At 43.3% G+C, this 25,858-nt stretch overlaps 1 protein-coding gene across 4 annotated transcripts in view; it reads right to left on the bottom strand.

Moving 5' to 3' along the window:
• PRR5 (proline rich 5) overlaps positions 1 to 25,858 on the bottom strand; it is a 117,011-nt gene that overhangs the window by 67,148 nt on the left and 24,005 nt on the right. For 3 of the 4 annotated variants that reach the window (XM_089770203.1, XM_089770197.1, XM_089770200.1), the window contains exon 2: positions 16,351 to 16,493. The exons of the other annotated variant lie outside the window; for it this stretch is intronic. The gene's annotated coding sequence lies outside the window, so the exon portion shown is untranslated. The remainder of the gene's footprint in view (positions 1 to 16,350; positions 16,494 to 25,858) is intronic. 4 annotated transcript variants of the gene reach the window in all.

Here is a 25,858-nt window from a genome sequence, read left to right as displayed (position 1 = left end):
GCCTGTCCTCTGATTCATCATTTCCTAACCTCAGCTTCATTCCCAAAACTCCATGGAGCTCTTTGTAGGAGCTTTTGTGGAGGGATAGTCAAGGTGTGGGTGGGGGTGAGACTTTGCTACACAGGTGACTTCCCTCTTCCAGCCAAGCAGAAGGAAACAAGCCTGTGAAGAGCCTCCTCCCTAAATCTCAGTTAAAGGGCACCATCTGGATCATGCTGCCATTTTGCAGTAAATTTTATAACTGCAGCCACTCATCAGAAATATTAGACTTGTTCTGCAGTTAGGCCAAGTCCACACAGATCCACTGACTTCCAATGGAACATGTCAGTTTCCCCACAGGAGGATCTGGCTCAATGTTCATGTCTGTGAGAAGACGTCTTGGAACACTACGAAGCAGGGTTGCCAGGTGTCCGGTATTTGAACCAGACAGTCCGGTATTTGAGCTTTCTGTCCGGGAAACAAATTGAGAAAATACTGGAAATATAAATGTCCAGTATTTTCTAATTAAATAAGTTTTATTATTATCATGAGTATCAGTATGTAGTTGAATACTGCCTTGCTGGTAGACATGCTCACACTGCGTGAGCGTGTCTACCAGCCAGGCAGTATGCAGCTACACAGTAGAGAGGAGAGAGAGGGAGGGGGTGAGGGTGGGCCTGGGGCGGGATGGAATCCCCGGGGCCAGACTCGCCCGTGCACCCCGCCAGGATCATGCATGGGATGGGCAGCATCCTGGGATCTGCGTGCACCTGTGTCAGCCCTGCTCCCCACCAGCCAGCCTCGCTCCCTCCAACCCCCTGCCGGCGAGGCCAGCCCCGCTCCCCCCGACCTCCTGCCGACCAGCCCTTCTCCCCGCCAGCTGGTTTCCCCCCCGGCCAGCCCCGCTCTCCCCGATCCCTTCCCAGCCAAGCCAGTCCAGCACCGCTCCCCACAATCAGCCCTGCTCCCCACCGGCCGGTTCCCCCCCCAGCCAGACCCGCTCCCCCCAACCCCGTCCCGGCCAACCCTGCTTCCTGCCGGCCATTCCTCCCCCCACCCACGATCTCCCCTGGCCTGCCCCGCTCCCCCTGACCTCCTCCTGGCCAGCCCCACTCCCCTCCTGGCCAGCCCCTTCTATCCCCATCTGAGATCAAGCGTGTCTGGTATTTTTTTGAAATCATCTTGTAACCCTACTACCAAGTAACAGCAAAGGTTCTGTATATAAGAACTTTAAAAAAACCCCAAATGCTTGTATGCACACAAATGAACAGACTTTATGAACACTAAAGCAGGGAGCTGTGAGCTAACACAGTAGTCAGAGCTGAAGACTAAAAAAGACAAGGCTTCCCAATTCCTATTCCAGCTCTAGACCCTCTCTATGGCTTTGGATTCTCAATCTTTCTGCCTCAGATTTTACAGACTGAGAAAGATGAGAATATATACCTGCTTCATAGGCCAGCTGATCCCGTATTCCATCTGCCCAGCAGAACCTCTCTACTGGGTACCTTTGAAATCATCTTAGTAGGGCTCTGCATAGCTGTGGGATCCATGTTCTTAGTTCACAGTTCTGCATGGGAGAGTAACATCTTAAACCTTTACAACTACCCTATGGAGGGTAGTTTGTGCCTCCACTCCCACATGGGGATATCAAGGTAAATTAAATAAGTAAATGTTTGTCATGTGCTTTGAGATCTCAAATAATAATATTAAGAACCATGCAAAATAGTATTTGTATTACTTTTATTATTTCAAGCATCCTTTTTAAAAAGAAAATTACTGTATACTTTCACTCTATTTCAAAATATGTAAGACAGTAAATTGTAGCCCACAGAAGCTGTCAGAGCCCATACTGCAGATGCCCAGATAAATAAGGTGTCTGGTATCATGCCAGCGGTGAACTGTATCCAGCACATGGCTTCTTATTGCCTACCCCTGTTGTAGGGTTTAGCAATTAAAGTGAGAGCTGTAATTGGAATGAACATGTTGGAATGTTTTATGAGACAGTGAAGATCAGTGGCTTAGTCTGCATTATCCATATCATTTATGAGTTTCCTCATCACTCTTCACTTTAGTAACCAACAGGGTCTGTTCTTTATCAGTAACAACACCTCTGGGCAGCAGCAATTCAAGGTCTCAGTGCTACGGACTCACCCAACACCACTGTACTACAACTCACTGTAAATAGGGTGATGATATCAATGTCCATCCAAGCATAGGGCTTTGTTACATAATGGAATATAATGTGATACATAATAAATTGACATTTCAAAATTTCATTCAATAAATAACTGCATCATTGAAACTGTTTTTATCTTTTTTTTACAAATTCATGGTATAGTAGAAAAATAATCTTTAAAAGCAACTCATGTTTATGATGTTTGTCAACTGCTGAATGAATTCTCTCATAAATTGCTTACCCTGCATGATATTAATAGTATCTCTGAACACTATGACCTTGACGTAGCAGTTCAGCCATCACTGTGCTATCTTCATCAGTTATACATGGTACAGTGCCTTCCAAATCTATGATTCCAAGGAGGCCAGAGCTGTGTGTTATGCTGCACCGCCTTTCTTACATCCACACAGTTCCAATTCAAGGTCTTCCAAGAAGGCTCTGATTGTCTTGGAAGGGCACCAAGATAAAGAGCCCACTTTGGTAAAAAGCTGAGTTTCCAATACACTGCAGCTGTTAACAACACAACTGCCGAGCTCTACCGTTAACATGTTCATGTGTGAGTTACTGAAAACACAAGCACTGCCTTAAGATTACTGCCAACCCCCATGAGAAATTCAAGAAGGTCAGCACAGACTTAACTAATGAAGTGCGAGAATTTTTTTTTGGGGGGGGGGGGGGAAGCCTTGCATCAAAGTATGAAGGATACTTCAAGCTTCTCTTCCTGGGTCCCATTGTGCTTTTTTCTTATAAGTACTTTAACTTTCTGGAACAAAGTACAGAGTACTGCAAGAGCTACGAAAGCCTGGCCATCAATCTGGATTGGCTCTTCAGAAGGTATTTCATTCCCTTCGGCTTTGAAAAGATCCATTTTTTTTCAAAAGCAAAGCTATCTTTGAGCTCAGACAGCATGAAGAACTGGACTATGAAGAAAGTACAGCTTCTATTGAACCCTCTTTTATAAATGAAACCAAACTTTTAAAACTTGACATAGAAGCCTTTCCTCTTGAAGAGAGCAACTCCAAAATGGCAGCCACAAGCAATGTGGTGAGATTTTGAAGCTCCTGCAATGTAGGATGTGGTATGCCACATTTTGAAGTGATGACCTTGCACAACCATTTAATAAGAAGGATTCTTACCATGCACATGATATACATACATTCTTACCATGCACATAACTACAGAACAAAATACTGGTCTCGAAATAGCAAGAGTAAGAAAGGCAGTGACCACACAACTGATTTTCAACTTCTACATGTATCTTAATCTTTCCTTTCTCCCTGATGTCACAACATTAGCAGGTCCCATTTTCTGTAGCATCCTAGAGTGGACTAGATAAATGCTAGAAATTTAGGAAACTACACAGCAAGGTTTGTGAGAATTCTTAACAGCTCCTTTTGGCTATATTTGTCAATTTACACAACTATCTCATCCCTCCTTCCCATCAGCCCAGCTTCAAGTTCCAATCACATGTCATAGTAGCAGATAGAATAAAATTGTGAGGCACGTAGAAGAACATAATTTGTTGGACAAAAGTCAACATGGTTTCTGTAAAGGGAAATCATGTCTTACTAATCTATTAGAGTTCTTTGAAGGGGTTAACAAACATGCAGACAAGGGGGATCCAGCAGATATAGTATACTTAGATTTTCAGAAAGACTTTGACAAAGTCCCTCACCAAAGGCTCTTGTGTAAATTACATGACCATGGGATAAGAGGGAAGGTCCTTTCTTGGATTGAGAACTGGTTAAAAGACAGGAAACAAAGGGTAGGAATAAATGGTAAATTTTCATAATGGAGAGGGGTAACTAGTGGTGTCCCCCATTGGTCAGTCCTGGGACCAATCCTATTCAACTTATTCATAAAGATCGGGAAAAAGGGGTAAGCAGTGAGGTAGTAAAGTTTGCGGATGATACCAAACTGTTTAGGATAGTCAAGACAGAAGCAGACTGTGAGGGACTCCAAGAAGATCTCACCAAACTGAGTGATTGGGCAACACAATGGCAAATGAAATTTAATGTGGATAAGTGTAAAGGTAAGTTACATTAGAAAAAATAACCCCAACTATACGTACAGTATGATGGGGGCTAATTTGGCTATGACAAATCAGGAAAGAGATCTTGGAGTTATCGTGGATAGGTCTCTGAAAACTTCCACACGGTGTCCAGCGGTGGTCAAAAAGGCAAATAGGATGCTAGGAATTATTAAGAAAGGGATAGAAAATAAGACACAGAATATCTTACTGCCCCTGTATAAAACTATGGTACGCCCACATCTTGAATACTGTGTACAGATGTGGTCTCCTCACCTCAAAAAAGATATTTTGGTCTTGGAGAGGGTTCAGAAAAAGGCAACTAAAATGATTAGGGGTTTGGAACGGGTCCCATATGAAGAGAGGTTAAAGCGACTGGGACTTTTCAGTTTAGAAAAGAGAAGACTGAGGGGTATATAAAATCATGAGTGGTGTGGAGAGGGCGGATAAAGAAAAGTTATTTATTAGTTCCCATAATAGAAGAACTAGAGGACACCAAATGAAATTAATGGGTAGCAGGTTTAAAACTAATAAAAGAAAATTCTTCTTCACACAGCGTGTAATCAACCTGTGGAACTCCTTGCCAGAGGAGGCTGTGAAGGCTAGGACAATAACAGAGTTTAAAGAGAAGCTAGATAATTTCATGGAGGTTAGGCCCATAAAAGGCTATTAGCCAAGGGATAGAAATGGTGTCCCTGGCCTCTGTCAGAGGCTGGAGAGGGATGGCAGGAGACAAATCGCTTGATCATTATCTTCGGTCCACCCTCTCTGGGGCACCTGGTGCTGGCCACTGTTGGCAGACAGGCTACTGGGCTAGATGGACCTTTGGTCTGACCCAGTATGGCTGTTCTTATGTTCTTATAATACAATGCATATGTGGTCGGTATCATGCCTAATGAGTTGTCATTCAGAGTAGAAGCCAGTGTCAACATCAGGGTAGACGATGATGATGATGATAGAGGATGAAGAGAAGAAGAAGAAAAAGAAAAACCCAGCATTTCCATAAGTCCCAGTCCTGCAGACATCAGAGCTTTCCCTCACATAGAGAAATCCAAGTGTGGAAGCTTGGGGGGGGGGAAGTGAAGAAAATTCCATGGGATTTCCCAGCTAAAGCTTAACCTAGATTGTTCAGTCGAGCAGAGTATCTTCCTCTCACTTAAAGAATGACTGGGCTATGTATAAAATTAACATAACCACGACACTAACCCTTTTCTTCCATCCCAAGATGGGGGACAACAAATCATGGAGACGCCCACGGATCCTGGGAATGGGAAATTTCTCCTCAAAATCATGATCTCTCTCCCACTTTGAAGTTCAATGTCAAGCAGCAGCAAAACAAGCGAACAATGTTAGGAATCATTAGGAAAGGGACAGAGAATAAGACAAAGACTATCTTATTGCCTCTATATAAATTTATGGTACGCCCACATCTTGAATACTATATGCACATGTGGTCATCTTATCTCAAAAAAATTTCAGAAAGAGGGAACAAAACTTATAAGGGCTGCTGTACAAGGGGAGATTAATAAGACAGGGACTTTTCAGTTTGGAAAAGAGACAACAAAGTGCCTCTATGCTAGTGGTCTATAAAACCATGACTGGCGTGGAGAAAGTAAATATAGAGAAATTATTTACTTGTTCCCATAACACAAGAACTAAGGGTCAGCAAATGAAATTAACAGGCAGCAGGTTTAAAACAAAAAAGGACATATTTCTTCACACAATGCAGAGTCAACCTGTAGAACTCCTTGCCAGAGGATGTTGTGAAGACCAGGACTTTAACAGGATTCAAAAAAGAACTAAATAAATTCATGGAACATAGATCCATCAACGGTCATTAGCCAGGATGGGAAGGAATTGTGTCCTTAGCCTGTGTCAAAAACTGGGAATGGGTGACAGGCAAGGGATCACTTGATGATTATCCGTTCTGTTCATTCCCTCTGGGGCTCCTGGTATTGGCCACTGTTGGTAGACAGGATGCTGGGCTAGACGGACCTTTGGTCTGACCCAGTTTATGCTCTTAAATTACTGGTAAAAGCCAGATTCCAATACCCTTATTCACCCTGAATAGCATATTCCTGAGCAGTCCCACTGAAATCAGTTCGGCATACTAAGTGCTTTTTTTGTGACGGTACAAAAAAAGCACTGGACATACTTAAGGAGGAAAGTACTCCTCACCATGAGCAGGAGGCTCAGAATCTGGCTCTTTATTTGTTAAACATACTTAGCTTTTCTGTCTTTACAGACACTGTCAAGTACTTTGGAACCACATTTAAGTAACCTTTACATTTTCAAGCTGATATATTTTAGTCACTTGGGAGTGAGGTGAGAAGAATGATCCTGAGAAATCTCTAATGCAAAACCAGACATACCAATTTGAATTAGTTTACATCTTTAAAAATGCAACTGGACTGAGTACCAAGTTTCAGCCTGATGATATCTGAAGTGGCTGTAATAAATGACAAACATGATTAAACGCCGGATAGGAAAATTTAGGAAGGAGAAGCAAGCAGATCTTTACCTACTGCAGTGCTACTGGGCACCACTACTATGCTATTTCATACACCCATATGACAGGGTGTGCAGTCATAAAAAAGCCACACAAGTAAGATGCAGGATTGCAGCCCCTGACAATTAAAGCAGGAATTTTTGTTAAAAGAACTTTAAGAAGTTTTAGTTATTCTTATAAAACAAGTAATTTAAAAAGACAACTCCAAGTGCCTTTTTTTCAAATGAGTTTTCAACTTTTTATTTGGCTTCTCGCTATTCAAAAAAATCTAGTTAAAAGTTTTAAAATAGTACTTCTTTCCTGGCCCATGTAGTCCTTTTCCTTCTGGAAGAGATATTCTCTCCCTTTTTCTTCTTTACAGAATGTGAACCAGCTGAACCTTTCATCCAAGTATAATTCACCTGGCATCTTCCTTGAGCAGTGATCCCTCTGCCAGTTGGATGTCTGTGCAATGGGTCTTTTATTTGCTTTTTAATAATAACCTTTATTATTGTGTTTTAAAATTTCAATTGAAAGTTAAAGAACCAAGCTAAAAGCCACTGATGGCTCCTAAAAAGACAGCCTATTCAGTCAAAGGGTACGTCTAGACTACAGGGTTTTGTCGACAGAAGCTTTGTCGACAGATACTGTCGACAAAGCTTCTGTCGACAAAGAGCATCTAGACTACATTCAGTTCTGTCGACAAAGCAAGCTTCTTTGTCGACAAAACCCTGTAGTCTAGACACAACCTTACATGCAATAACACCTTCTGTCGACAGAACTCTGTCGACAGAAGACGTTATGCCTCGTAAAATGAGGTTTACCAGCGTCGACAAAACTGCTGAGTTCTGTCGACGTTATGTCGACAGAACTCAGCGGTAGTGTAGACGCAGGTATAGTTTTGTCGACAAAAGTCCACTTTTGTCGACAAAACTCTGTAGTCTAGACACACTCAAAATGACCTAATGGTGTGGGTAAGAGAAGGCTGCAGAGTCCAAGCAAAACTGTTCCTTCTAGTGGAGCAAGTGGCTAACGTTTCAAATGCTCCCTATGTGTGGGTACCAAAGGAATTCTGTCTTTAGGAAGTGCCCCATATGCCTCTGCTCTGCTTGTGACTCTGGAGGCTACTTTCTTGTTGCTCAGCACGAAACAGGTAGGGAGTGCATGGAATATGGGCTCAGCCCCACTTCCTTACTGCTCCGCAAGAATAGCTGGCCAGATGAATAGGGAGACGTAAGATGTTCCATAAAGGGGAGTGAAGTAACTTCTGGCCCCGGAGAGCAGGAGAGGAATGGAAGAAGAACAGAAAATGTCTGAATCACCATCCATTTGATGCTGTACTTTTGAGGTCATGTAGCTTCATGTTAGCCTCCACTAAGGCAGATAGCACTTGCACTCTAACCCCATGCAAGCACCCCAATAATTCAAAATCAACATTCACAAGCTAGGTGCGCCACCTCCTTTTAGGAGATGCTTTAAATATCACTTAGCAGGAAGTGTCTATGATATATTCGTCAAACCTCCTTTCATTTCATTGTCCAAATTCTTCATAATATGACATCAATTCGGGGGAGGGGAAGGAGAGGGAGAAGATGTGTATTATTCTTAAATTTTGCTTTTCTTAAGCTCCTTCAGCCATGGCCACTTCAAACAGTTTGCTAGATGAATCAGCCAATTTCTTAAAGCTGCAACAAGCTTCAGACTAGTGATGCCAAACATCAAAAGGCTCAGAAATCCTTGTCTAATAAGTTCCCACAGCTTATCTGAATATTGTCTCAGTTCTGTGATCCTTATTTAGTCAAATTTCCACTGAAATCAACTTGAGTAGGGACTGCCAGAATTCATCTTTCATACTGCAATTCACAGGAGGTCAGAATTCTGGAAAGATTTTTTCAGTTCTTCCTGATTTCATCTAGGGCAGTCATATCTAATCATCATCCTCTCTCATATTTTGCTTTCTCTGTTTCTAGACTAAGAAAAGAGGAAAAGGAAAAGGGGATGGGGAGTAAAACGGAATAAAAGAAAAAGGGAGGCAACCACATTTTTCCAAACCTTAGGTCATATTTTGGTTAGATTTTAGTTCTGTGCAGTGGTTTGGCTCAGCACATATTTATTTCACATGGGCGCAATCCATTTCTGAATTAGATTTAAAAAGTTCTGCGGCCATAAAATTCTTACTGTTTAGCTGGAGATATTACTTGCAAAATAAATTCTATTGAATTATGCTAAGTTTGTTACATTCCTCTCAGACACATGGGATTCTAAGGACCCAGAACTGTAATTATGGCTGACTGTAAACATACAAACAGGTGATTAGGAAACTGTAAGAAACTATAGCTTGCAGCAGCCTTTAAGAAACCTGTTTCATCAGACTGATCAGTACAGCTGGTAAAAATGTTTCCATTCCTGTAAAATAGTCACTTCTCCACATTCTGCAGCTTCTGTATATAGGCAACACAATGAGCAGTACACCTTGAAGAGATTACGAGGGTGGAAAAGGGACAATTTATAAAGTGAAATAAATGTAAAATTTCTAAATTCGGCATTGTGTAGATGCGCCAAATTTTGAAATAGCCTATTTCAAAAAAGAGTCGAAATAAGATACGCAATTTGCATAGCACAAATTGCATATCTTATTTCGAGCTAAGGGTGCAGTGTAGACGGTGGCACCCTCAGTCTGTTTTAAAGCTAAGAGGCCACTTGTAGAATTCAGCTGTATGATTTCAAATGTAGATTTCGACTGTGCCCTTTCCCAAAATTCAGATCCAAACTTTTGATTCATGCTTCTCTGTTTGATTCTCTTTATTTTATTTAGTACAAGAAATTAACATGCCATTTGAATGTGAAATACAAATACAAATTAAACCACCAATCTTATTCCACATCTGCCAAGCTGAAAGCTTTATTTTACTATAACAACACCCTTTTCCCACCACATACTTTTAACAAAAAACTTCCCATTTCAAACATTTTAGCAATTTAAAACATTGTCAAACTGGTTAGGAATTTTGACTGACTCAATTTTTGGGTGTGTAAGTTTAAAGAACTGAAAGTGGCCTTAATTTTTAAAAGTTGGGTGCGCCATAGGCCACTTGAAGGTGCTAGAAGGAAGGCGTCTAAGAATGGAGACATCCAAAATCACTAGCAGCTTTTGAAAAATCTTAGTTTTTTCAAATTATGAACGGACTCCCCCCCCCAATGTTATGTTTTACAAAATGCTAAATTTTCAGAAAGTATTGTCTAGTGCTGTGGTGTCCAACCAGCTCTGAAGCAGTAGCCATTATTGTGGCTATTGCTATAGCAAACTAGTCACACTCAACCGGCCAAACAGTCACGTGTCTAGTGGCTAGCATGTTGGACACCACGGGTCTAGTGATTAGATTAGAGGAAAAGAAAGACAGGATTCCTGGGTAATGGTCCCAAATCTATCACTGACTCAGTCTCCCCAACTCTTATGCTTCCATCGTGAGTCTAACAATATTTGGCATTATACTCAAAGCTCCAGCTCCTGGAATCCTATACGTATCTGAGAATCTTACTTTTTACTAAAAAATGTGTTTCTAGCTCTCACAGTTATAAAGAAAAGCTGGAAAAAGTGTGTCTTAAAAGATCAGAAACGAGAACACCAATTAAAATAACCCATTTTTAAAAAAAAATTCAAAACAATCTCATGACTTCTTGAGTCCCAATATGTTTTTCAAAGGTTTGGGGATGGCACTAGTAGTGGCTTATTTTTTGACTCTGAGCAAATTATTTACCCCCTTTGTCCTCTATTTGTAGTCCCTAGCCCTATAAAACTTGCTTATACAGGTCTGGTTTGGAGAAAAATGTGGAAATCACACTACTTTTCTCCCCTGGCCTTGTATTAAGTATTCGAGAAGAAATTAATATAGTAAGTTGAGACAAACTGAGTGATGCTGAAGAACACTTTTTATCTGCCCATTCCTGTTGGTTACACAGCACCTAATGGGTACTGGAGACCCTCACAATTCACAGAATTGCTGTTCATGGTTCCATGTATTTGCAGGTCTTCTGTCCTGGCCTTGGGGAGGGAGCAGTGGCAAGTACCCTGTGGCTGCCAAGAGTTCCCCGCAGCTTACTCAGTACAGCTGCCAGGTGCCATGGTGTTCACCAGAGCTCTTGGCAGCTGTAGTGAGTTCCCTGCTGCTCCAGGTCCCTGGAGCGAGTTCAGGAGTCGCAGGGAGTACACCACAGGGGCCAGGAGCCGCAACTCCCAATATTTATGAATTTCGCCATTCGCAGTGGAGGTGTTCCCATATCCATCATGAAAGGCGAAGGTTTACTGTACATCTACTCTCAAGCCAGGATAAATTTCAGATTTGGGTAGACATACCTATCCTACCTTTGATTTTGCTAGTGTGCCAAGAGCAACAATGTAGCGATCACTACATGGGCAGGCTAGCCACTTCAGTACAGTGGGCTGAATGAGATTATACTTACATGGCTAACCTGTGCCGTGGCCTATGTAGCCACAACTATATTGATATTTTATAGTGATCTGTAAATAATCTTGTTTTTCTGTAAACCTAAACTATGGTTGGTTCTCCAATGACAGGATCATGCCACTTGGTACTGGAATCCATCTTGAATGTTATCCTTTTCCTCAGGGATGGGGTGCATGGAACAAAGACATCCCACCCTGGGAAAATTCCATATAAGGAACAAGAGGCAAACCATGATTATCTTCAGCAGGCTTCACAGATTGCTCCCCACCACAGAGAATTCATGAAAGGACATGGAAACAAAAGAACTCTAACAACAGGGATGGAAATGAACTGTTGGATCCAGGTGAGAAAGAACAGCTCAAGCCTGAAAAGACTTCACCTCAGATAAAACTAGGGTGAGAAATTATTAATTTGTTACAACTTCTCTCAGGCTTAGCTGGCATGTTTTGTTTTATTTTAGCTTAGTAACTTACTTTGATCTGTTATCTCTTGCAGCCACTTAAATCCTACTTTTTATATTTAATAAAATAACTTTTGTTTATTACTAAATCAAGTGTAAATAATTGTTACCCTGGGGGAGGAGGGAGCACGCAGGGAACAAGAGCTTTGCATATCTCTTTTCACTGATAAAAGGAACGAACTTTATGAGCTTGGTCTGTGTAAAACTTTTATACAGAGTAAGATGGAATTATCTGGGTTTTTGATCCCACTGGGGCTGTGCATCAACATGCTGTGTCAAGTCCCTGTGACTGAGCCTTCCCAGGACTGAGGTGTTACTATGCTAGGGGGTTGTTACCCCAACTCTGTGCCGTGAGTGGGGGGAGAGAATCAGAGGTTTTGGCTCAACCGAACAGGGTGATGAGGTGCCGCAGCAGCAAAGGGCAGGCAGGCAGGCAGGCTCAGTGCTATGATCAGCCCATCAAGTGACAGTCTCAAAGGGGTTCTCTGTGATCCAACCCATCACACCTGTTTTGAACAGAGACAGTTAAAAATTATTGTGTTCAATTCCAGCGTCTCAAGTTTTGCTTCCCTTTTGCAAGCTGAACAAACACTGAGTTCAGGAACAGATCCTGTGGGCGTGATGTGCTTGCTGTTATGCTCAGTTGAGCATGACCACAATACTGTATCTTTCCTTGATGTGGCATGCACACCGTTAATGTTTCACATCATTTTCTGATGCAACTGTTCCAACCTTAGTTGAGCACTGTTTTGTCTTTGAGGTGTTTTTTCATTAACAGGTTAAACTGGTATTTCAAGTAGGCAGATACTTTCGTAGCTATTTCAAGAGGTTCAGCAGCAGTGATTTGCCAGCAGCACAAAAGGGTTATGAGAGAGTGGCTAGCTGAATTTTCCTGACCATCACCCATAGTGCAGATTTAGGGCACTGGAGGCATATGGCCCTGGAGCCCCCCAGCAAGGAACACTGTGTGGGTTGCATCACTCAATTTCCTAGAAGAGGGCTGGTTGGGTATCATCTATATAGGAGGGAGAAAAACAAATAATAAAATAAGAAGAGGCAGTAAATGCAGGGTAACTTTTACTGAGCAGGGAGCAATATTAAGGGAGCACAAGGAGCTAGGGTTTAACATGGAATTTTAAAGCTATTACATAATAAGAGATGAAATTATGTCTCTCATCCAACTGTGTTATCCATATAAACCAAGCTAACATAGTGCACAGTTGGATGATCGGATTTTATTACCGTTACGTTCATCCTTCTTTTATTGTGATAGAACAAAAAGTCCTGTTTCTAATTAGGTCCTGTGACGGGCCGCCAATGGCACGCACGCCAAACCACCCGGGGAGGAGGGAGGAGAGCGGGGCCGCGGGCGGAGCATCGCAGCACCCCAATGCCGCCGGAGAAGGGCGGTGGGACCAGAACCTGAGCCCACGCATGTGCGGCAGGGAAACCGTGGGCCCCGGCAGTGCCGGGAGGGGCCGGGGCCGTGAGTGATGGCTGGAACGCGGCGAGGGAAGCTGCCTTGTCACAGGGGGATGAGGAGGGGCGTTCTCAGGCCACATCACAACCAGCAGGCCAGTTCAAAAGGGCCCGCTGGCAGCAGGAAAGGGGGCAACCTCCTCCGCCGCAGGCAGTGAAGGGCTGGGCCGAGGACGGACCGGACCTCTCCCTGAGGCCGGCAGATGGCCCGCCCCCACCCCAGGGCATCCTGGGACAGCCCCCGCAGGCAGTGGACGGCCAGCCTGGAGGCCGAAACCGAGCGGGGGAACTCATGCCACCCGAGGAGGGTACAATCTGGCAGGGACTCGGCGCAGGAGAGCGGAGCCCCAGGAGGAGCGACTGAGGAGCGCCACAGGCACCGAGCATCAGAACCCCGGTAGGCAAGGAGGGGCCAGAAATCGGACCCCAAGGGCCCATGGGGGGAGGAAGCAGCCCGGGGTGGGGTCCTTGTGGCGCCCGTGGACGGACGCATTTAGGGAACGCAACCCCGTCTGGCATGCAGGGGCAATGCGGGCCCCCTGCACTTAGGGCCCCCGGCTGGGACCCGGTGGAGAGGGTGGGACCGGGTCCCCCTCCCCCCTTCTATCCACAATCCCCACCAGGGGACACGCAAACGCTCTCACGCTTCAGCAGGCCTATCAGACTAAAGCCGACGGGGCTAGCCCCTACTCCAGAGGGGCCAAACTCTGGGCCTGGGACCCACTAACTGAGTTGAAGGACAGACAGCGGGTCTGCTGAATCCCCCCCGCTCACCTGAGAGGGGGTGATCGCACCCAACCTACCGGCCCCAGAGTCAGGAATCCCACCCGGGGGCCAACAATCGGACGAGGGGGTCCGCTGAGCTCCCCTGGCCGGCCGGAAGGGGGTGATCGCACCCCGTGGCTCGTCCACAGGTCCCTATCCTACAAAGACCTGTGTACATGCATGATCTTAAGCATGAAATAGCCCTTTGAGGGAAATGGGATTGCCTGCTTGCTTAAAGTGAAGCACATCCATAAATCTTTGTAAGGGTCAGGACCTTAAAATGTAAGCTAATTGGCACAGATACCAGGTTTATATTAGGGTGGCCATTCATGCATCCCCAGAATATTGGATGTTCTGGTACTTCTGGAAACTGCGAGGGGCCACACATGACAACGTGACCCCTCCAGCATGACCCTACCAGTGTGACATTTTAAGCTGGCTCCCCCCCAGCAGCGGCTCTTGCTTCCCTCCCACTTACTGCCTCCAATGAGAGTAGTCATCTAGTTGACTGCTCGTTCATATCCCTAGTGGAGGCATCACTCTGCCTTCACCCAGGGTACGTCTAGACTACATGCCTCTGTTGCCAGAGGCATGTAGTTTAGGCTACCCGACAGAGTAAAATGAAGCGGCGATTTAAATAATCGCCGCTTCATTTAAATTTACATGGCTGCCGCTTTGAGCCGACAAACAGCTGATCAGCTGTTTGTCGGCTCAGCGCAATAGTCTGGACGCTCCCCTGCCGACATCAAAGGGAGCTGTCGACAACCCAGATATGCCTCATCCCAGGAGGCATACCTGGGTTGTCGACAGCTCCCTTTGATGTCGGCAGGGGAGCGTCCAGACTATCGCGCTGAGCCGACAAACAGCTGATCAGCTGTTTGTCGGCTCAAAGCGGCAGCCATGTAAATTTAAATGAAGCGGCGATTATTTAAATCGCCGCTTCATTTTACTCTGTCGGGTAGCCTAATCTACATGCCTCTGGCGACAGAGGCATGTAGTCTAGACGTACCCCCAGTGTGGCCAGTACTGCTGTGCACACTAACCAGAAGCAGTCCTTCAGTCTGGAGCACACAAGGATTATGACTATAATGTTGGGTTCACAAGATGGGAAGGTTTTTTGAGTGCTCCCGCTACATAAGATTCAGTCACAATGTGGACCTTCCTAATTTTCTCCTGAGTGCAGGGACTGTGACTGTGCTTAGTTCTCATAGGGCATGCACAAGGGTGTGAGCAGTCTTCCACTTGGAACACACACAGGCATAATCTGCCAAAAATTACTTAATTGATCATACCAATACAAGGTGCAATTTGCCATCCTGATGTTGAGTAGCATCTTTGCTCATGAGCAGCCCTATGTGAGACACAGTCACATATATATGGGGAAATCTAATCCTCCTCATTGGAATTTATGAGCATAGGGAGTGAATACACACTTGGGTGAAAAATGTCACCAGGAATATCCCAGCAGTTATTCCTTGCTATAAATTCAGAATAAAGCATCATATATGGGGTTATGTATTGCAAGAAAATGTTTAAATATTTTTACAATGAGACCCATCAGGGGAGTCACCCACATTATTTTTTTTAAAATGAAGCCATTGCAAAATGCAGATCCTGAGCTTTGCTGATGAAGTTCAGTCAAATCAGTGGGATGAACTTCCTTTAAGGTCTACTTAAGGGTGAGAAAAGGGATGATTTGGGAAGAAAAATCATTTGAAAGCTGTTACTGGAAAGCTTTTGTTCTAGAAAAAAAAATCAGCATAACTATACATGGTATCACTGTTAAAAGAAACAACACACTGAAAAGGATTAGTAAGGAACCATAATATCTCTGTCATACACTCACATACACACTCTCTCTTCCCTCCTCTCTCTTTCACCGCCCACACCCACGATGATTGGCATTTTCTAGAAAATATTCCAAGAAACCCAAAAAACATCTTACTTCCTGAAAACCATAATCCCAAATATTAATCCCTTGGACTCAATTTATAGCAATACACATGAATGAATCATGTATTGGTAAACAGTGTCTGAAATCTTTAATCCAGTTTAAAATTGGCTTTATGGTCTACAAGTACCTCCCTCTCCAGCTCAATGTTATGGGGGTTCTCAGACTATGAACTGAATTTATGCAGAGCCCCCCAACTCTAAAGTGCCAGGCTTCAAACACTCACTTATGTTGCTTTTTCACAGACTTAACTCTAATCCAGCTGCAAATGGATTCACAATTGGAAGGTTACTGGTGCCATTTTTTTTATTGCTAGACGGCTAGACAGATACATATCGACATGAGCTGACTTTAAACATCACAAGATACTGCCATGTTATGCACTAATTCTTCAGTGGCAGACAGTACAATGTGGAGTTGCTATGGGACACTATGCAATACAGAAGTTAAAAGGAGTCAGCTCTTCATTTCATTGAAGTTGAGCCCTCTGCAGGGATGTTTGAGAAGTGGAAGCATTTTAACAGTGTGTGGCAGGTGTTGCAATGGCAGTACCTTACCTGCTGATGGGTGCAGAACACAGGACTGAATGGCAGGCACCTCTGCAATATATTCCCCAGGGTCACAGAGAAATTCCAACAGGCAAGAAAATTTGGTGGAAAAGATCAGCAACTTGTAAAAAAAAAAAAAAAAAAAAGCAGCTCTGCAAAGGAAGATGAAAAAGAATGTAGTGTAAACGTTCTAAAACATTATGAATAAATCAGTGACAGGCAATAAGCAGTCTGTGGGATGGACATGGTTTGTCAGTGTTAGCTCCTAGCAGGCTGCCGAATGCTTTATTTACCTGAGAGTCCTCATGTATGGCCGCTTTCAGCTCCTGTTGGCCACGGTTCACCATTACCAGCCAATGAGAACTGCCCAGCCCATGCCACTTGCCCCAGCTCCCATTGGCTGGAAACAGTGAACCGCAGCCACTAGGAGCTATGAGCAGCTGTACCTGTGGATTCTCAGGTAAACAAAGTGTCTTTCGGCCGACCAGGGCTAACCCTGGCAAACCACATCCAGCCCACGCACCACTTTCTGCCGACCACTAGAATAAAGGATCATATTCAATGCACAGAGTAGAGCATAACTGGAAGTTGAATACAAATTCAAACAGAAATACAGTGCAAATGTTTCAACCATGTAGTAATTACCCAGTGAAACAACTGACCAGTGATTATGGTGAATTCTCCATCACTCGCAATTTTAAAATAAAGACAAGGAGGTTTTTCTAAAAAATATGCTCTAGGAATTATTTAGAAAAAGTTTATGGCCTCTGTTATAAAAAAGATCAGATGAGATAATCATGGTGGTCTCCTTCTGACTTTGGAATCTGTGGATCTCTACTCATCACAATGCTCCAGTACTTCATCACTAAGCTTGGAAGGCTTAAAGTTTTATTGGTAAATGTCAGATCGCATCAATTTCAGCCTATACACATAAACCAACAAACACATATATCTATCAACAATCACCAAAGTTCACAGACAAAAGAAGTAAGAAAAATGTTGGTTTTCATCCATGAAATTTTTTTACTACTGGTTTGACAGTAATGAGATGCACTTTAAAGCAAGGGCACATGAAGTTAGTTGCGTGCGGATTGCACTCTACATTGTAATCAAAGAGCTGCCCCAGTTCAATCAGCACACCCTGCAAATTCTAGGTACACAAATGCAGTTAGCAAAACTACCCTATTCCAGGAGACTGTCTTGGTTATGATAATCTTGCAGTCCACTGAGTTGAAGGACAGCCACTTAGGTGGCCCACTCACTAGCCTCAGTTGCCCCTCACTGGTTTAAGATATTTACTTTGTATATGTTGAAATGTGAAATTGACAATTTGTGTTTAAACAGCATACAAACCTTTAACTTTTTGAATCTCAACATTTACTGTCATTTAACAAATGTAATTTAAAAAGACACCGGGACAAAAGTGTTCGGTTTTGTGCAATTAGAAAGTTGGCAACCTTATACTTAAAGCTGACAAGGACATTTTTGTGTTTGCTTTTCTCTTTCTCGCTCTGTCTTCTTTAGTGAAGACTGGCTCATTAACACCAATCCAGATAGTTACACCCACTGGTAAAGAGGAGTTTCCATTACCACACACACTGGAAATAATATAAAACAAAGAGGTAGCAGATGCAGTTTAAAATTGGGATGTAAAATCCCACTAAACTGGCTAACCTGTTACACATAGGCTGTGTCTACCCTGGCAAGAATTTCCGGAAATGCTTAAAAAGGAATACTATTCCGTTTTCAGTTTTTCTGGAAAAGGAGCGTCTACATTGGCAGGCTGCTTTTCCGGAAAAGCCCTTTTTCCAGAAAAGCGTCTGTGGCCAATGTAGACGCGCTTTTCCGGAAAAGAGCCGCGATCGCCATTTTCGCGATCGGGGCTTTTTTCCAGAAAAGACTACTGGGCTGTCTACACTGGCCCTTTTCCAGAACAGTGTTCCGGAATAAGGACTTATGCCCGAGCGGGAGCAGAATAGTTTTTCCGGAATAGCAGCTGATTTTGTACAGTAGAGCATCGTTGCTTTTCCGGAAATTCAAGGGCCAGTGTAGACAGCTCGCAGCTTATTCCAGAAAAGCGGCTGATTTTCCGGAATAAGTGGCCCAGTGTAGACACAGCCATATTGTTTAACCTGTTAATCAATTAAAGGAGGCAAGCAGGGGGGCTAGAACACTCCTCACCTCTGCCACAGAGGTGCCCTGGCCCATCTCAGAAAGAACCTTGAACCAGTGAAATTCTAGGATAATTGCAACATTGGGATGAAGAAGGAAATATCTAATGACAGGTGATTTTCTTTAAATTGCATTTATTGAAAGTTGCATGGATTCAGAATGCTAGTAATTCTAGCAGGGAGAAATTAGTGGGCAGAGTATTGATGAGACATTCAAAAGCACAATATATGATACTGAACCACGTTCACATAACATATGTAGAGCCCTGCATGGATACAAAAACTGATATCCGCATCTGCCTCTGCACAAAAAATCTGTGTATATCTGCATCCACATCCACAGTTGTGGATACCCATGGATTTAAGTCTACGTATTTGCACAGTTCCACCTACAAAATTTGTATTTGCAAAATGAGCCACTGATTTCTGCATCCACATCCCCAGATGCATATATAAAAGCAGATATCCATGGATTTGAACAGCTCTGAACATATGTGTTTATATGTGCAATTATATATAAAATCAACATCTATATTCGAAAATCAACTTCATGTTTTCACTGTAGATGAACCATGCTTAAGACTGGAATAAGCAAGACATGTTGCAAGTCAGTACTGAGCTGAACTGAAAGTGCTGCACACACTACGCTTATTGCCTAATTTTAATAGTCTCAGCAATCACATAGGTTTCTAATTTCTGCCATCGGATGTTAGCAATATGATGTTCATTCCAACAAGGAATGACCAGCATACTAGGTCTTCCATTTCAGTGGCCGTGGGATAAAAGCATGCAAGCAAAACAATAAACATGAAAAACTGACATGGTAATTGAAATTAAGCTTTGATAAACCTAACAGTCTGCAGAGCCAAGGTCCACTACATGAGTGTCTGCATCAGCGATGCCACAAACCTATTTCTACTGCAGATTTTACTATTGGGGCATCCCCAAATTACCGAGATAAGTGCTATTATTAATTACATTACGGCCTGGTCTACACCAGAAAGCTTTGCCAGCATAGCTATAGTGATTAGCAGTATGAAAAAAAATCACATAGGTATGTATGCCAGCAAAAGCCTTAGTACTGTATAGATAGAGCTGTGTCAGCAATCAAGTCTGTTTGCTGGCATAGTTTATTATATATGTGGAACTGGGGCAAGCTATATAGTAAAATAATAGGGATTTTCTTGGAAAGCCCTACCAGCAAATTGTTCTGGTACAGACAAGGCCTTAAACTTACTAGAGAGTGTGGGGGAAGGCTGGAATGCAAGGACAGAGCATACTAACTGTGCTCTCCTCTTTGGCCTGCTGAGTCTGCATAAACACAGATCCTATTTTGTAGAGGCCTCTGCATATTTCCACTTGTGGGGTGTTTCTCCTGTTATTGCTGACCTCCAAAAGGCTTCTAATAACTAGTGTGCACTGTGCCAAGATGAGCACTTTATAGTGACGTCAAGGCCAAGGTTAAGTGGGGTCCTCAATCTTTTCACTTCAGTCCTTTTCTAGACTCTGACTGACATTATGGGCATTGGATCAGGTCCTGCACACATTTGTAGATTACTATTTTCACTGAAAAATAACTCTGAAAATTACTTTATGCTCAGAGTGACATATGAGGACTTGGGTTTTTCTCCTGGGTGAAAATCACTACTTTTTTTTTTTTTAAATAAACTTGTATCTCCTTAGCCATCTTGGTAAATTGACCTGAAAATTATAGCTGGAAGCTGAAATCCTGGCCCCACTGAAATCAATGAAAAAATTCCCACTGACTTCACTGGAGTCAAGGTTGCACCTGGAATTAACAATACAATTTGCTTTGTTATTGTCTTTAAAACTATTGACGGCAACCTGTTTCCCATTCCAAGATCATCTGTCTGAGATCCTTTTCTGCTGTTGCAACTGAAGATAAACTGCTTGTGGAGCTTGATTTTTGCAAACTGGGGAAGACAGTAACTTGTGGTGAACAACTGCTCCTCCAAACTCTTAGTTTTATTCCCAGGTGATCCACCTAAAGAAGTGAGTTTTTCTGTATAAAAACATGTCACCTTTTTATTACATTCTGGACAGGCAAAAAGAAGCAAGTGGCAAAGATATGCAGCAAGAATTACAAAAATCCTTTAAAAGCTAAAAGCAGCATTAATCTACAGCAGGGTAAGGGCAAATGATCCTCTCTGCTACTTTGGTTTACCTTTCCCTCTACAGAACAACTTTAACTAATTCCTCTCCTCAGCTAAGGCCTCTCTTATCCCACTCTTTACAGCCTCTTTCTTAGGAAGGAATAATCAGCAGAGAACAACTACAGACTCACTAAGGATAGGTTTTCACTGAAGAGTTAGCCTGCCAGTGCTACTGGAACTAGAAGTGATCCTAAAACCACTGGTTTAAGGCAGTAGTAAGAAACACCAAATACATGGTTTGCATCATCAGCGCACACACCCTAAAAATGTTCCAGCACCCTGTAGCCTGCACTCTTACTTGAGCGTTGCCTATAAATCCCTCCAGGGGTCCACACAAAAAAATCCAGACCCAAATATGGTGATGTTCAAGATGCTCTTTTGCTCTGGGGCTAGTAAACCCACCAACTTTACAGTGAGGAGACACATTCGGAATCATTCAAATGCTGGTAGTCCTCCAATGCCTTCCCACAATTCCTTCTATAGACATAGGAGGACAGATTCTCCCACAATTCACTGGAAAAGAATCATAAAGAAACTCAGCTTATTGCAGCACAAAGAACCTGTGGATATGCTACTTGAAGTCTTAGTGTCACACATTAGTGACCTCTTCTATTCTGCCCCCAGCAGCCATGAGCACAGACGTCAGGAACACAACTTGGGTTGGAGGTGGTGTGGCCTAATCGTTGAAGCTAAGGGAATAGTTAGGCCTGGAGGTAAGAGTGGAGCCACACTGGAGTAAAAAATCAGGAGCACAGAACAGCTAGTTCCAGAGTCTGCTTTGAAAAGTCTGCTTCTGCTTTAGACAACATAAATCTGAATATTAACTTCAGTGTTAGGCCAACACTCAGCACTTTTCAAAACCCATCCCAATGGGCATATTCTAATATCCTTAATACATACTTGCTATCTTAGGATCTGGTTTTGCAGTCAGCCTGTGTATGGAACTCACAATAAAGTTAACCCCACCATGACTTCAACAGGAGAATCTGTGCCCAGTGCCCAGATTCTGCTGACAGAAGTGTCAGACCACACGCCAAGTAGACTCTTCCAAAGGTAAACATCTTCAGCTAATAGAAGCCTTCCTGTCAAGAATAGCTGTAACCCTTAGTGACAACTTTATAGAGAGATGAGAGGTTTGGTGTAGTGAGAATAACTAAAAAAATCCAGTTGTGGTTAAAGAACCAAATTATCCCATTCTCATCCAATCTGCCATACTCAGTACTGTTGGGAGTTAGCAAATATTGGACAAAATAAGGGAGAGAGAAAAGGATAGTATTTTACGGAAGCCAGAGGCCACAACTGGTACCCCAAAACAGAGAGAATAACACTTCTGCAATGCCAGGTTAATGTGAGAATTGACCACCAAAGTCACAACACTAGAACTCTCCTTGAAACAGCTCCATTTCCCATGAACCAGTGGATCCAGCTGAATCCAGCAGAAGGACTTCAATAAGGCAGTAAGGGTTGGGGCAAAAGAGAAAGGAAGCATTCTGTGCTCTAACAGCTGAGTCAAAGCTCACTAACATCAATGGGGCTATGTCTACACTCACGGCTTCTTGCGCAAGTAGGGCCGTTCTTGCGCAAGAATCCACAGAGCATCCACACTGCCCACCCGCTCTTGCGCAAGGAAATTTACAGTACAGCGTGGTAAGAGAGGGCTTCTTGCGCAAGACAGGTGTAAGCCCTCTTGCACAGGAGCTCTTGCACAAGAGGGCAGTATGGACACTGGGCAGAGATTTCTTGCGCAAGAAAACCTTATGGCTAAAATGGGATCATCCACACTGTCATAAGCGCTCTTGTACAAAAGCACAACTCGCACATGGCAGTGTGGACGTTTTCTTGTGCAAGACTTCTTGCACAAGAATCCTTGCGCAAGATGTTCTTGCACAAGAAGCCGCCAGTGTAGACATAGCCTGGGAGTCTTTCTACTGACAACAGTGACATGCTGGATCAAGTCCTAACCCATGTAAAGGTTTTATCTGCTAAGTGATTTCAAACCGCGGGTTGTGACCCAGTACTGAGTCATGGAATGTCATGCACTGGGTTCCATTGTTGCAAGGTGATCAGATGACAAGGGGAGTGCTAAGGCAGGCTACTTGCCTGTCCTGCTCCACGGACCGTGCTACGCCCCAGAAGCAGCCAGCAACAGGCCCAGTTCCTAGGTGGCAGAGAGGGGGAGTGGAGAGAGTACACTGGGCTCTATACACTGCCCCTGCCCTGAGCACGAGCTCTGCACTCCCATTGGCTGGGAACCTGCTACTGGTTGTTTCTGGGGCCCAGCATGGTCTGTAGTGCAAGGAGAGGCAGGAAGCCAGCCTTAGTATCCCTGCTACACCACTGACTGGCCAAGGTAAGCCCCTCCTGCCACAGCCCTGACACCCCAAAGCCAGAGCCCTCTCCTACAACCCAAAGTTCTCATCCTCAGCCCCACCCTGGGGCCTACACTCTAGGCAAATTATGTTGGGTCATGGGCATCAACAATTTTCTTCAACTGGGTCATGAGAAAAAAAAATGAAAACCACTGTGCTAACTTATAGGCCCGTGCAATAGCAAAAAGCATTCACATTTCACTGTACTATCTGTAGATGTATTCAGTCTTTTTCAGGACTGCTGTTTGATCTGAGGAAGAGTTTGGTACTGTCCGGGTAACAATTTACAGCTATTAATTATTACTATTAAAATCAGCCAGGATATACTGAGCACTTAAGGTAAAAAATTATAGCTATGAACTTTTCTGACGGAAGTCTACAAATGTAACACACAAGTTAGGGTAATAAAGCAAGAAGAAGGACAAAGCAATGACAATAAGAACACTCAGTTATGCACTGTGGCAAGTACATATCTTGCTGTTTCTGTTCCTGTTTTTTAAAAAAATGCCTTTTTGTGGTTTGTTTCTTTTTTGTTCTGATTTCCTCCCTACTTCTTGATGGCATGACAGTAGAGACATGAGTTTTAGACAACAGAGGTGCCTTAGTAAAGTAAGTAAAGGACATGTGCAGCTGAGAAATTGCATGGGAGAAAACACCAATGCATGAATGAATGTATTTAAAGGGGCAGCAAGGCTGGTGTCACTGGTAGAGAAGCAAGGGGTGCAAAATGATATCAGATTAGCGATGTAAGCAGACACCGCATGTTGTAGGTTTTAAAAGCAAAGACGGCTTTATAACAACGAAGGCAAGCTTCAATATAGGGCAGTGAGGGTTGGGGCAAAAGGGAAAGGAAGCATTCTGTAAAAGTCTGAGTTCACAACTGGTAGTTATTTAAGTCCTGTTCTCAATTTCATTCAAGACGACTGGGAAGACTATGTAGGAAATAGTTATGTGAAAGTGTAACGGGGTACGCAGTTAACCAATGAGTCATCCGTTAACCTTCACAGTTACATGCAGCTCCCCATGTGTATCAGCTCCTGGGGAGCCACCTCCCTGCCCCGTACATGACGAATAAAGGTCCGTTGCAGCCCAGCTCATCCTCCTGTTTAATTGGTTAACCAGTTACATCCCTAGCTGCCAGTGCAGGGAGATGGCTCCTGGAAGTGGCAGCACCATGCCCCACTCCTTTGTCTATAGCATCTACTTGGGGTGCTGCGAACCAGCAGATACAGATTTCTATCCACAGATATCCACATCTCCAAGTAGACATTGTATCCATGCAGGGCTCTAGCAATGCATCCTTGGGCTCCAGAAAGTCAAGTCAATTGTGATCAGGATTACTATAAAACTTGTTTAACATATATAAAGCCCTACCTATCCAGAGGGATTGGACCAGGTCAATGAATATTTCAGAACTTACTAAGTAACATGCTTAGTGACAATTCTTTTTCACTAAACTAAAATTGATTTAAAAAGAAGACAGAGTGAGTACTGTGGTTTCAGTATGGTATTAATTCAACATTTGAAATTTGGGTAGATCCTGTAGCAATGCTCTGTGGGACCAGGCAGAAGCCACAAGTCCAACTCAACCCTGTCCTCACGCTCCAGAGATAAAAGCTCTGCAGAGCTAACCTGCGGGATTATCATGCACTATGTCATTCAGTAATCATGAAGCTAAACAACTAAAAGAGGGCACTTATGGGCTCTAAGAAGCATTAGCCTAAGCAACAACAACTGAGACACAACACATTTTTTCGAGATTAATGACTGCATGGCAGGAGTAGATGGGCCTTTGCACATCAGGGGGCCATCTACCCCGTGCCAGTGATCAGTCCCTGACAAATGTTCTGCACTAAACTCATTATTGATATTACAAAGTAAAAATCAAAATTAGCCAAGGTCTGGATTTCTAATGGGTACATAGGAACTTTATTTCTGACTTCATTGGGTGATAGATCAGGCCCTAGGCCACTAGAAAAATGAGACCTCTCAGAGGAGTCGAGTGGTCCACACCTCTCTTCCTAGTGAACAGGACTAAAAAGGAAGATTGTATCACTCTTTCCATCATGCCTCAGGGCCTGTACTGTACAATCTCTCCATCTTCCATATCACAGCATTGCCAACCTCCCAAAAATCACAAGTTCAGATCACAAAAACCATGAGATTGGGTTAAAATAATACATTGGGGGAGGAGGGTTCCCTCTGGTATTTGAAGTCCTATGGTTCACATGATAAAATTATGAGAGTTGGCAATGGTGGCAACTAGATTTAGGCCCTGATCCAGCACAGCACTAAAGCAGGTGCTTAATTTTAAACAAGCAGGAGTCCCACTGTATCTTGTGCAGATCACAGTCCTTTGACTAGTTGATGTCAGTTTAATTTTTCAAAACTACCCACCATATATTTAAAAGCATAGGATTTGACTCTGAAAGTTTATGGGTACTGAAACCTTGTTTGCCTTCCAAATCACAAAGGCCACTAAGATTTTAGAGCACTTGGGAGGTTCTGTCCTAAATTCCACCTTATTTTGACAGGATTGTTTGCTAATATTAATGTGCACTGTTATATACTCACCATGCTGTTCATTTGACTGCCTCAGCTGGTCTGAAAGAAATCGGCGTGTCACTAACAGCAGCTGCATAGTTTATGTGGCCAGATGGTTAGGTACAGCTAGACTTTTTCTTTCTTTCCGTCTCTGTGGGGAGTTTTTTGCACTACTTAGGTCTTAACATGCAGAGAGCAAATTAAAAATTCTTCTTATAATTTACTTCCTGAATGTGTGCACTAGCAATCAGTCCTCAGA

This window comes from Pelodiscus sinensis, chromosome 1 (genome assembly GCF_052426305.1).
Source record: "Pelodiscus sinensis isolate ZL-2025 chromosome 1, ASM5242630v1, whole genome shotgun sequence".
Classification (NCBI taxonomy): domain Eukaryota; kingdom Metazoa; phylum Chordata; order Testudines; family Trionychidae; genus Pelodiscus; species Pelodiscus sinensis.
Note: the sequence above shows the minus strand (reverse complement) of the source record. Positions and strands in the feature narration are given on the sequence as shown.